The sequence below is a fragment of the Jatropha curcas genome, unplaced genomic scaffold (assembly GCF_041381405.1).
Source record: "Jatropha curcas cultivar XTBG-Jc1 unplaced genomic scaffold, XTBG_Jcur_1.0 HiC_scaffold_250_pilon, whole genome shotgun sequence".
Classification (NCBI taxonomy): Eukaryota; Viridiplantae; Streptophyta; class Magnoliopsida; order Malpighiales; family Euphorbiaceae; genus Jatropha; species Jatropha curcas.
Window position 1 is genome coordinate 1 of NW_028322433.1, and position 12,581 is coordinate 12,581.

Here is a 12,581-nt window from a genome sequence, read left to right on the forward strand (position 1 = left end):
ATGACCAAAAGAGTACAGACAGTGCAGGCTGGAAAACGCGAAGCGCGCCGCGAATTGCATGACGAGCTCGCGTTGCCTTCTCGCGCTCGCGATTTTCAAGTGCGCACCCGCGACTTTCGCCTGAAACTCTCTGACTCTTATTTGGCACATCTCGCGCTCGCGACTTTCAAGTGCGCGCTCGCGACTTGTGCTCCCAAACTCTCTGTCTCTCATTTGGCACTTCTCGCGCTCGCGACTTTCAAGTACGCGCTCGCGACTTGTGCCCGATAACTCACTGTCTCTCATCTGGTGCTTTACGCGCTCGCGACCTTGCAAGGCGCGCTCGCGACTTGTGTTTTCATGCACTTTTGGACTTTATTTTCTATGCAATTGGATTCCTTTGCTCAACTTGTATGCCTCCAATCATTTTATTACAAAAATACAACATTAGAACATGTATTAAAACAACATGCAAGCATACAAGTGATGTGAAATCAAATAAACATTATGAATTATGAAGTTGTGAACTATGAATATGATGTTGTGTTATATTATTGACATACCAACATTAGGCTCCATTGAGGTTAGGCAGAAACCATGTAGATAAGGCTATGTCGCGACATAGGATAGCAGATCTGCACCTCATACATTTTGATACTTCGGCTACAGGCCGTTGAGTGGATATGATTATATGGGCCATAGCAGCCAAGCATACAATATTCATCCAGTTTCATACAGTTTTTCTTATCACTTCGGTTTCACTATAACCTTATGGAGCCATACAGATATCTTGACATAACATTTCATGAATTATACAGTATTATAAACAGTACAAAAGATAATCAAGGTATCATGAAAGTATCATGATGTTTGTGCTTATATGTGCCATATGTGTTTACATGGTTCTTTCTATACATGTATGTGTTTAATTGTTTCTTTATCTGTTGAGATATCCACTGAGCTTTATTTGCTCAGCGAGTTACCTGTTTAACTCGCAGGTTTTGAGATTGGACCGTAGAGAGTTAGCTTACAACTGCTGCAGTTCATCTGTAGAAGACTCAGTCTTCAGGGTAGCTACTCATTTGGATGTGTATCTTTTGTATATCCTTTTCATGGCATGTACAGGGCACAAAGTTGGGCCCATTTTATTTTGACACTAGTATCATGTTTTGTAAATATAAATTACATTATTTTTGTATACAACATCAGCATGCTATTATTTCAATATACATTATGACTTCAGCATGTCAGGCCATACAGTCAACCAGTTTGTAACGTCTCAACTCGGTTTATTCGGGTTTACGGGTGGACCGGGAAGGGATGTTACAATTCTACTGAATGTGAATGTCACAACTTTTAGCAGTTGTAGCATTATGTGAGAATTACAGCCACCATTGTCGTAAACAACTGTTGCATCCTTGTTTCTTATCACTTAGAAAATTCGAGGACGAATTATTTTAAGGGGGGAAGATTGAAACAACCCGAATTTTTATTTTCAAAGATTTTCCAATTAAATTTAATGTACCGACAGCCTGGAAATTAATATTAATATTTTAGTGCAACTATCATGAGAAACCGAACCAAAAATCGATTGAAAAAGTCGAAAAAAACCGTTGAAAATCGATGATTTGGGCCGAATCGAACCGAATCGAATCGGTTCGACCCAAACCATCTAGAAAATTCTCTTTTTCTTTTATCTCCAATGCTAAACTCACTCCCCCCTCACCAGCGCATCTCCACTCCATCGCCACTGCCATCACAGCGCCACTGCCACTCCTCCCTCTTCTTCTTCGTCTTCTTCCTTCCTTTCTTCCTTTCTTTCCTTTTTTTCTTTTTCTTTCCTTGTGCCTGCGTTCTTGGCGAGACAGAGGCAACACAGCAGAGCCGCGGGCCACTGCCACTCCGCCACCGCCCCTACTGCAGCTCGGCAATGCAACAGCTCCGCCAGCAGCTCCTCGTCTCCTCGGCCAGATCGCGTTGCTGCTTCTTTGTCGCGCTTACAGCAGCAGCACAGCCTTGTCAAGCCGTCGCTGCCACTGCAGATCGGGCCTCCGCCGGCGTCACAGCAGCTCTGCCGCTGCTCCAGTGCACCTCCGGCCACCAACCTCCACCTGCTCTTCATTCCGGCACGTGTAACCTCCATTTCCGGTCAAATAATTCCAGCAGCTATATTTTTTTTAGGTATAATTAAATAGATAATTAGTTTTAGTAATTTTAGATAATTAATTTAAAAATATTTTAGTTAATTAATTTAATTCTATTAATTATAGTTAATTAAAATTTAGTTAGTTTAATTTTAATAATTTTAGTTAATCTAGTTAATGTTAGTAATTGTTAATTAAATTAATTTTATTATTTGTAGTTGATTAATTTAGTAATGTTAGTTAATGAAATTAATTTTTATTTTTGTAATTTGCGTTAGTTAAGTTTTGTTAATGTTAGTATGTTAGTTAATTAATTAAACTTATTACTTTGTAGTGGATTAATGTAATTAATTTAATTTGGTAAATGTGGATAGTTAATAGCTTTGTAATTTTAGTGTTTATTAATTAAGATAGTTTAAACATAATGTTATTGTGTGGTGATGTTGGGATTGATGGAGGATGGAAAATTTGATTGATTGATTGCCCGATGGATGGGCTGTGTGGTTTGGAAATATTAGATATATTGTTGATATTTTAACAGGTGGATAGTCCAATTTTTAGGGGAAATGCTGCCGAAATTTCGGTAGAAAATAAAATAAATTTTAATAGAAAATAAAATAAGAAATAAAATATAATTCAAACGAAAACAAATAAAATAGAGTTAGATAGAAAGATAAAATTTTAGTACAAAAAATAAATTAGATATCGAGATTAAATTACATAGAAAAATTTAGAATATAAAATAAAATTCTTAGAAGGGTAAGGAGATATTTTGTCTGATAGAATTATTTCTTTTTGTGTCATTCTTACTTTGCTTAGATCGCCCGGGTCCATCTAGTGCTCCTCCAGGACAGAATCAAAGCTAGAACTTCACTCTCCATCACTGTGAGTAATAATAAATAATGCATATCAACACTGCATTTGCATATCATTTATTTATAAACATTATATTTTTTATTTACATGTTTACAATATATTATAAGTATTTTATCATATATGTTATGTTACGATCACTATAATTATACTTATATAAATTGTGCATTTGGATGAAATTGGTGTATTATGATGAATGAAATGTCTGATTATTTGTGCTGTGACTATACTGTGATTTGTTTGTGTGGAATTGGGATGAAGTGGGTCACCATGGGTTTGTGAGACCGTTACCGTTATATGGATCCTGATTCTGATTACTGTTAGCCGGGTAAATGGGAGATTGGCGCCCCCATGTGCACCTACCGTTACCGTTACCGTTAACCACAGGTTGGCTTCTTTATTGGGCGCATCGGATAATCTAGATTTGATCGCAGCCCGTAGGGTGGCCACCTGTTGTGAGCGCCTGATGATCTAGATTTGATGGAGACGACCGGGTTGCCTCCTGTTGGTATGGAAAAGAAAAGAGAGAATGCAAAAACAATGAGAGGGCTGGTCAAGTGAGGATTAGACCGGTCGGCCAGTATGGGGGATCGGCTCCCTGGTGCACATGTGAGAGGATGAGCCATGTGGGAGGACGGCTCATCGGGGGTTCGGTGACTCCACTGACTAATTTCCACGTGATGTGATTATTTGAAGGTGATATTGTTTGTGGGTGCTGATGTGATGCCATATGATTGATTGTTGGGTGTTCATTCAGTATACTAGGGTGCATTTTGCTTGATTGTATGTGGTGTGTATTATTTATTATTATTCACTGAGTTGCAAAACTCACCCCCCCCCCCCCAATAAACCTCTCAGGTATCTGGAAGCAGCGGATTCAACTGAAGCTCTGCAATCTTCTCCGCAGAGTTATAAATGTAAACTTTATATTTCTGTTATTTAATTTTGGATGTATAAATTATTCTATTATCAGATTATTTTTGAACTCCGCAGTTATAGGATTGTGTATTTAAATTGGGCCTTATTGTTAGCACTACGCTATAACTTAATTATTGTGTAATTAACTGTAGGTAAACCAGTAAGCCCTTATTGTGATTACGAGTTATTATGAATAGGCCCTGGTTAAATTTTATGTATTATTTGATATTGGGTCAGATGTTTGAAAATTTTATAAAACTTATATCTTAAGTCATATGGGCTTACTGTTTTGTTGAAATTAGGAGAATCATGTAGACAGATTGAATAATTTAGGCTTACTACGGGCCTCGGGGGCCTTAAGCTTACTTGGGCCCTAGTGCCGGTTCGGCCCACGGAAACGGGTCGTGACATAAAATTAACTGCTTCATCATTTCATAAAATTTACTGCTTACCTGTATGCTGATAGCCTCGCCAAGCGGGCAACTTGTGTCATGTTAGTTTCACACCATTTGCATGCTTGCATTTTGTGTTTATACATGTGTTCATGTCGTCTTTTTGCTTTAAAATGATTGAAGACATACAAGTTGAGAAAAGGAATAGAATTCATAACTTCATACACCATAGTGTTTACCTCATTTCCAATCATTTGCATGCTTGCATGTTGTTTTGATGCATGTTCTAATGTTGTCTTTTTGTTTTAAAATGATTGGAGGCATACAAGGTGAGCAAAGGAATACAATTGCATAGAAAATGAAGTCCAAAAGACCATAAAAACACAAGTCGCGAGCGCGCAAATGAAAGTCGCGAGCGCGCAAAGCACACATGAGAGTCAGTGAGTTTACAGGCACAATTCGCGAGCGCGCAAATGAAATTCGCGAGCGCGCGATGTGTTTTCCAGCCTGCGCAGTCTGTACTCTTTTGGTCATATCTCTCAATTTACAACTCCGATTTGGGTGATTCAAAAACCCATGTAAAGCTAACACATAGAGGAACAAATAACTCTTCTATGACACTTCCTAATTCCATCGTTAAATGGGGTAAATATCAATGTGAAGTTACTGGTAACTTTTCCAGCAAAACTTGTTTCAGCATGAACTCAACATCTACTTCATTTATTCATTTCATCTCATGCTTTTTCACCATTTTCAGTCATCTTACTCAACATGAAACACATATTTTCTCATTATCAACACACCACACAAATTCTCATGCAAGGAAATTAATTAAACTAAAAGAGATAGCACACCTTCACTCCAAAAAGCTTAAGCTCTTCTTTTTAGCTTCCTTTTTCTTCTACCTTTGAGCTCACCTCTCCTATACATGAGAATTCTTATGAATACTCTAAAAATATCACCAAATGATTCAAGTATGAAATTCAAGAAGGTTTACTTACTTGGATAGAATAGAAGTTGAATTAATGCTTGAATCTCATGACAATTGATGGAGAAGCAAGGGAAAGTAAGATAAATGAAGATGATGAAGGAGATGAAGAAGATAAAGATGAAACATGGAAAAGTGGAATGGAAGTCTCGGGAATACTCCAAAAATATCATGATTTTGTGTGTAAAATTACCAAATGGTCCCTCAAGTGTCAAAATGGTACAACTCAATACCTCAACTTTATACTTTCGTGCAAGCAAGTCCTAATCCTTATACTTTGACCTTTTTGCTTCCTTCAAGTAAGCCCACTTCTTTTCCTTATTTCAGTTACATCCCATTCTACCCCACTCTGGACTCTAATGGCTCAAACCGGGTTTTGGATCAGCCCGACTCGACTCTAAGCAACGACTCGATTCAATAGAAAAAATGGGACGTTACATGAGTACTTTCTTTCTTCCTACTTCCTCCTGCAAAGAATTGCAAGGAATCATGAACTCTTTTTGGTAGGGTACACAAGGCTCGAATGGTAAAGGAATTCCTTGGTTATGTTGGGATACAATATGATTGAGAAGGCTATGGGCGGCCTTGGCTTCAGACACCTATATTCGTTTAATATTGCCCTAGTTGGTAAACAGATTTGGAGACTTTGTCACCGAGCCGAATTCTCTTCTATGTTCAGTTCTTAGAGCTAATATTTTCCAGGGGGAATGTTTTGGATGCACTGTTAGGGCATAATCTCAGCCTTATATGGAGGAGCATGGTCTCGGCTAAGTCATTTTTAAAAAGAGGGTATAGGTGGAGAATTGGTAACGGTTCAAACGTCAATATTTGGCATGAGCCGTGGATACCACGTGATCATGATTTTTATCCCCATAGCCCTGTTGTTCCTAGTTTTGACAATATGTCAGTTGGAGATCTATGAATGTTTAATGGTTAGAATGTGGATTTAATTGCCAGACTTTTCCTACCAGAGGAGGTGTCACAGGTCCTATCCCTCCCTTTTATTCGAGCTACCCAGGCAGATAAACTAATATGGCGCTTCTCTAGTTCAGGGAAGTACCTTGTTAAATCAGGATACAAACTTGTCTTGCCTAATTTTGTGGTGCCAGAAGCAAACTTCATTTCACAATTTGGACTAAATTATGGCAATTAGAATTCCCACCGAAGGTTAAGCACTGGCTTTGGTGGGCGTGTCGTAATATTTTGCCAGTAAGCTCTATACTTTTTGGCAAGCGAATTACCGAGGATGATCACTGCCCATTCTGTGGCGAAACAGAGACAATAATGCACATGCTATTCCTTTATGAGAAAGCGCAACTGTGTTGGAATTTAGCATGGATTCAGTTGGACGGATCTGCCACTAGTTTTAGTGATATGCTGCTGGGGTTTATTGATTGTCGCAGTGATGAGCATTGCTTGTTATTTGGTGTGTTGTGTTATTTTATTTGGTTTGACAGAAATCGTCGGGTATCCTTGCAACATTATCATGGCAGTAACCAGCTTTCTTAAAGACTGGCAGAATGCGCATATCGGTACACGAAATTCCCCATTACCGCGCGCGCTTCAGTTCCAACATGGGCTCCTCCTCCGCCTGGGGTTGTAAAGTGTAACTTTGATGCAGCTGTCCATACGACTGAGGATCGTTCATCTTATGCTGGCCTTGTCCGGAATGAAGCTAGGTCATTTTTAGTAGCTTGCACGGGTCATTTTGCAGGGGTCTGTAACCACACATCGCAGAGGCCATTAGTCTTAAGGAAGTATTGTCATGGCTGCTCACGAGATCATTTGGTAGGGTTCTACTGGAAACAGATTGCTGCAACTATTTCAAGCTGTCACTGCTGGGTTTGAACCTTACTCAGATTAGGCACCGGTGTTAGAAGAGATTAAACAACTGCTTTCTCAAATGCCATCTTGTGAATTGATTTGGATTAGGAGACAAGTCAATAAGCCTGCACATGCGCTTGCTCGTGTGGCATGTTTACATCTAGGGGTGGCCAAAATCTGATTTTCGAAACTAGAACCATCGGTTCCGAACCGGTGGGAACCAAAACCGATCCAAACCGGAATCAAAACCGATCCAAACCAGTTCGATTCCTATTCCACCAGTTTTGGAACCGTGAACCGATGGTTCCAGCTCCAGTCGGAACCGACGGTTCTAGTTCCATCTGAAATTGGCCGAAACCGTCTAAAATCGGTCTGAAACTGATCGGAACCGTCGATTTTGGAACCATTGAGAAACCAGAATTGGAACCGTTCGGTTTCAAACCGTAACCGAAACCGCTAATTTTCGGTTCGGTTCCAAAACCGTGGCCACCCTTGTTTACATCCTTGTTTCCGTCCTATAGGACTCGACTCCCTATTGTATTGAAGATCTTATTTCTCATGATTTGTTATAATAATATGATCTTCTTTACTATCAAAAAAAATATATTAAATATAATATTGAAAAACTACATCGCATATTAGTCCTCGTTATAATAAGCAATTAATTCTCCTAAACTTTAACAAAATTAAGGGTAATTTGACCAAATTACATTTTATCTCAAAATCAAGGATAACTTATGTAGATAGTATTGTATTTAATATAAATAAAGGTAATATTGAAAAATATTATTTATTACTTTCTCAAAATACTCGAAATGACTTATATTTTGAGAAAAAATAAGCATCCAAAAACAACTTATATTGTATTTAATCCCTTAACTATAATAATTGCAACTTTCTTAATCTGTGTGAAAATAGAAAGTGAACAATCTTTTTGGGAAAAAGGAAGTATATTTCTTTCAATTGGTGAAATTGTCCATTGAATTAGCAACTAACTACAGTTTCCAACGTCTAATTTGAGTGCAATTTCAATTAATTTATTACCTTCGTTCTTAAATATTTGTCATATTTGAGAAAATCAAAAATACTTATTTGTCATATTTATCATATGCGGCAGAGTGAGGATATACTTGTTTTGTAAGCTAACATTATCTATCTTACTCAAAAAACCAATAAAATTTATAACACTAACAATAGACTAATATTTAGTTGGATTAATATGCATTCACGTCATTTAATCTCTATTTAAATTAACAATTTCGTCAAATTTATAAAGAAATGACACACTAGGAATCAATCTTAGGACCACTTCCTATAGCTAGGTTAGACGATCCACGCATGAGTCATCCAAGCTAAAAGCCCTCATCCATTTGTTTTGATCCAAACAACTAACATATAATATTCGTTGTCGGTATTGATGAACCCTAATTAGAATAGCACATTTGTAATATTTGTCATACAAAATTAAAATATATAAAAATATTTAAAAGGAACATGACACCGTTATTTATATCTAAATCATTTAAACTATATGAGTAGTAGATTATACTATTAAATCATTTGTCCATTTAGCAAAATTTTCAAAAATCTATTGCAATTTTCCATTACATAAGTTTAGTAAGCATACAATGTGTGCAACTTAAATTATCCTATCCAATAAATTATCATATCGAGTAATTGAATTAGTCTATTTCAATTTCTACATCGCACTATCTATCTCAAGCTCTATTTCACAAAAAACTACATAAGCTTTTGAATTTTTTCTGCCGTGATAAGCATTCATTATAGGAAGAGGAAGATGTTTATGGAAAATTAAGAGAGCAGTGAAAACGGTAGACTCTTTCTGAGATGCAAATACACACGTGTGTATATATATATATATATATATAATTTAAATTTCAAATCTATCTAAAATATATCAATTTTCAGTAGGAACACAAACATTTTACATATATGAGAGTAAACTAGATATTTTATGCTCAATGATCCTAGATAATCCTGGATCAACTTGAACCAACATTCATTATCCATATAATAAAATGTCTATATGTTACTATTAAAATGAAATGGAAAAGTATAAAAGTACAAATATAATAAATATTTTGAAAAACACAAAATAACGAATATTTTAAAAAAGTATTTAGAAATTTTAAAAAGTACTTAGAATCAGAAGCCCAAAAACACTTAGGAACTTGGAAAAGTATTTAGAAACCGAAGCACATTAGAAACTTGGCAAACTATTTAAAAACGGAAACAGCAGTTCCTTCGAAAAAAATACCTCTTCAAGTCAAGTGTTAGTAATGGCTTCAAGTTAATTGTTATTAGTGACTACTGCGAGGGGTATTATTGCCCATTCACAATCAGAACAGTGTTTTGATATTTAATCTCAACCTGCTAGTAGTTTCGCGCAACATTGACTATTTCAGTTCCTTGTGGACATTACAGCACATAATGGAGTTCACAAACATACAAGATACAACCCAAACCAAAAATAGAAAACACAAAACAAATAGAACAACAATGAAATATCTACAACTCCACTTAACCCAGTAGAACAAATTAACAACTTACTGCCAGCAAATTAATAACTTTTGATAGTTAATAGAATGCAAAACAAGCACCAGAAACCCAACACAAGTTTCATATCTAGTTTTAGAAGTTCAATATCTAGTTATAGCATAAACAAAATGATTGATTAAGTACGTAGCATAGCTTCACATTTTCAAAAATTTATTTATTCACAAAATCTTAAAGCAGAACTGAGATGTGAGTTCACAATGCCTCCGCAACAGAGTAGTGAAACTTTGTGGGAGAGTTTTTCAGGAAGCTACTCCCACAATAGTCCGGGCTACCAACATCAAATTCACCAAGCTCGTCAGAGGTCGACCATTCCATCACAAGTATTTAGGGTTTTATAACCCTTGTTTGACCTCCCACCAGCTTTGCGTAACTGCTTCTTGTCTTTACCACCAGCACCTCCTCGTGAGTTGCCCTTCTGTCCCTTCTTTCCATTTTTCTTGTAGTTATTGTTGTTGTCTTTGTCTTTATCTCTCCTCGACTTCTTCTGCTTGCCTTTAACAGTGTGAGATAATGAATTGGGAATTGGATCATACACATCAGGAGCCCATGACACAGTCAGTTTCCTGGGGGATGCTCCCAGTTTTTCTCGGCTGCCTTTCATAGCAGAAACAAGCTTCAAGAAAACCAAGTTACTTTAGTAAATCGGGAAAGAGGGAAAATTCGATATTTTTTTACAGTTTGCAAAGCAAAGATATTTCCCAGAATTGATTATCTTAATCTCAGTTCATAGTAACTGCTCTACAATTTGTTTCACATAACTTGACGGTTGAATCAACAATGACATAAAAAGAATTCACCCACATCCACTGGAATTCAACTGATTATTCCAGGCTTGTCTTTTACCCCTTCTTTAGTATAAATAGATTAATGATAGAATTTAGTTTAGCTGCAAAAGCCATCTTAAATTTGTTCTATAATGAAGGATATCTTGAATCAAGCTTCAGATTTAAACAAGCATGTCTATTATATAACTCAATAAAGCCTCGAGAATTCAAAATAAGCCATGTTAACATCAATAAAAGCTTACTGGTAATGAGATCTGTACAGATTGCTCAGAGAACAGTAGCTCCAATGCCGTTTCAGGTTCATTATCTTCGTCAGCAGCACAATTTTCTGGGCGCTTGCTAACCAGTTCAGGCCCATATGGTTCTAGCTCTTCACATCCCTCCTCTGCATCACTATTATCATCTCCATCAGATACAAATGTTTCTTGAACATCTTCTACGCGCACAAAATTGGAAAATTTGCTTTCAATTTCATCAACCAGAACACCACTACCAACTGGCCGACCAGAGATCATGTCCATCAATAAATAAAGTAAACTGCAAGAAACCCAAACAAAAAGCAGAAATAAATTCCCATTTCCATGACAATGGAATCAGGCAAAGCATATAATAAAAAAAGGAAAATTGATTTATTAAGAATCAAGCCATCAAGTTCAAATATCATACATTACAATCATATATGGGGATAAAACTTCATCAACATGAAATATATCAATTTACAAGCTTTTAAATGTATTCTTGAAAATCCCCAGTAATTACAAGCAATCCAATCAAACATATTAAAGTAAATTTCATTAACTAATATAAGATAGATAGATACCTCTTAGAGCTCTTATCAATAACTTTTATCAAAGAGTCGGAAAATCCTCCAAACCCGACTCTCTATCTCCGATTCTAATTTCTCCACAAAACGATGCTATCACAAGAAACCCAATAAAGAAACGTGACAAATCGCTGCTATTGCAGAAACCCAGAAAACAGAACGACAAAAACTGGAGAGAGCTAAAAGAGGTAGAGAAACTTTGAAAAAAAAAAAAAATCTAATGTTAACTAAGATTACCACGCCGATTACCCTTTTCGAGCCGTTTCAGACGATGAGAGCCATGAAACAGAGTTAAAGAAGGAACTAAAGGAAGCAAAAGTACTTTTATGGGCATCGAAGGCATTATCTCCCTCTGCTCTTCGAAACACCACTGTCTCCCCTTTCCCTAAACTGTGCGCTTACTCAAACCCTAAAATCTGATCATAGAAGAAAATTAAATTCCAGGTTCCAAATCAAATTAAAGAAACGAAAAACATAAGAAATCAAAACCCAATTCGATTGGAGATTAAAGAAGATAACCCATTCAACACGTAAAGGCTAAGACGAGAGATCAAAAATTAGAGAGACAGATAAGAGTTGTTTTGGATCAGACTGAGAGATAAAGGAGACGGAGAAAGAAGAGGGTTTTATATAGGAGTACAAAAATAGATAGGGTCAATGGATCCAAGGGCGAGTCTTGTGGCGGTTTCGAGGATCAAATCAGGAACGTACACGTTTTTATCAAGTTTTTGCACTTCCAATCCTATTGTAATAGTGTTCTTTAAATATTTGCTTCACTTGTATTGGGCTTTGGGTATTGGTTTGGTTTTGATTCAGTCCATGCAAAGCCCAAATTACGTATAAAAGGTTTTCTTGTTCTTTAATGGTAAAATAAAAATCATTTCCTATATATATATATATATATATATATATATGATCAAGAAGCGAAATAAAAAATCTTCAGGAAGCTAATATGTCATTCCCCTGTTTCAATATTACCTTTTTCTTTTTTTTTTTATAGAATTTTTTAGTTTTAATACTTTTTTATCATTTCTTTTTTCTTTTTCCATGAATTTATAAATTTTTATCCCTATGGCATTTTAGATAATTATTATTTTAAAAAATAATTTTTAATCTCTAATTAATCGGTAGTTTAACGATCCTTCATAAAGTTTAAAATTTTAAAACTTATCTCTTCTCCTTTCTTTCTCTCTATTTATTCTCTCCTTCCTAAACGAAGAATTAAATTCTAGCGTTTTATTCCTCAAGCGAAATCTCCAATAGGAACCATGACAA

The 12,581-nt window shown here is 36.2% G+C and overlaps 1 pseudogene; it reads right to left on the bottom strand.

The window, feature by feature from the left end:
* Nucleotides 1–9,689: 9,689 nt before the first annotated feature.
* LOC149491905 (uncharacterized) lies at nt 9,690–11,019 on the bottom strand (annotated as a pseudogene).
* Nucleotides 11,020–12,581: the final 1,562 nt, after the last annotated feature.